Below are 1,584 nucleotides of genomic sequence, written 5' to 3' on the forward strand. Positions count from 1 at the left end.
GCCTCTTTTCTCTTTCCATGCATAGATTACATTGCTTGGTTTCTCGATTGAAGCATTTATGTGTTTGGTTTGTTCGATTCAGGGAAGAAGTTTTTTTTAGTTTCATTTATCATGCTTTGGATTTGATTGATGCTTGTTTGTTTGAAATTGTGAAAATTTTCATTAAAAGTGCTTTATGTGAAAGATTCATTTTGCATTTTATGAAAAGGAGAACATAATCCTAGTTTAGTTAAGTGAAAATATTGCATTAGTAGCATTATTGAGAAGCTAAAATTGCATCATCATAAGAATTGGAAATGAAATGAAACTTCTTATGTTGTTATAGGAAGATTAAGTGCATTTAGGCTATTTATTAGCACAAGATTTCATTCTTCAATTGTTGCCTTAATTTGTGTTCTCTGTCTCTCAATTAGTGATAACTTTCATCGAAGACAAAGATCTCTTTTCTCATATATTTGCATGTAGGAGTTTTGTTAGATGACAATGGTAGGGCCTTGTAATTGAAACCTAATTCAAGATCAACTGTTAAAATTTATTAAATTAACCTAAGGAAGCATTGAAACTTAATACTTACGTTTAGAGGTCTAGGCTAGAGATGTGTTCCAGCGTCTTAAAACCTAGCAGTTGTTGTTTGCTTCGGCACTAGATAGCACTAGTACAGACTTGTGTTCCTCGTACCATCGTGTATATAAAGGGAGACCCCACTAGGTCTGCAATCCTTTATCTGTAGGAAGTTGAGTCAGCTTCCTTGTAAATGTGATACACTGAACACAACATTCGGGGAGATTGCCTACCCGTACTTCTTGGTTCGCCGGGAGGTATTCTGCAGTTCGTGGTTACCTGGTAATAATTTTTTCCTAGATCATACTGAGTAGTCATTTGATCTTTTTGACTCATTAAACTTAAAATATCATCTAAGAACTTGTCCTTTCGAGCTCATTTCAAATCGAGAGAGATAGAGTCACCTTTCGCTCTTTTCTTGACTCTTAAAATATTAAAAGGTAAAGTTTTGTTTCAGTTTCTTAAAATTAACTACCCACAAAATATTCCTGGTTCAAGTTATCTTCCTTAGTGATTCTTTAGGGTCGATTCCAGTGGCAACATTTCCAGAGTCTACCAGTCAAGGATTCCCCTCGGATGGGAATCCTAGTCCTTCTCCTTCTTTTGGAAATGCTGGTGCTCCTCATATGGCAACGTTGTCCCTTCCTAGGTTAACCATTGGTCTACCTATCTAGTTGTTTTTGACCTCAGTGGTCTCAAGCATCTCGACACCTGTCCAAACATCTCCTTTAATTCAAATCACGTCACGATGATTCTAAGGTGTACCTCTCCCTTCTTCCCCTGTTTCTTCCTCTTCCTCTTCTACTTCGCCTGGTGAAACTTTGCAATCCAGTAACCAGGAGGATAAGAAGAAGAAGAAGAAGACGAATAAGAAGAAGTTAGATAAGCGAGAGGCCAACTGTGCGGCTGTTACTACGAATGCACCTCCTATAAACAAACCTTTTGATCCTCCATGGAAGGTCAGATTCCCTTGCAAGCTATGTAAGGGTGACCATCTCCTTCGAGACTGTCCTGTCATTCCCA

The sequence above is a fragment of the Pinus tabuliformis genome, chromosome 6 (genome assembly GCF_031772625.1).
Source record: "Pinus tabuliformis cultivar Carrire ecotype Pingquan chromosome 6, CPIR1, whole genome shotgun sequence".
Lineage (NCBI taxonomy): Eukaryota > Viridiplantae > Streptophyta > Pinopsida > Pinales > Pinaceae > Pinus > Pinus tabuliformis.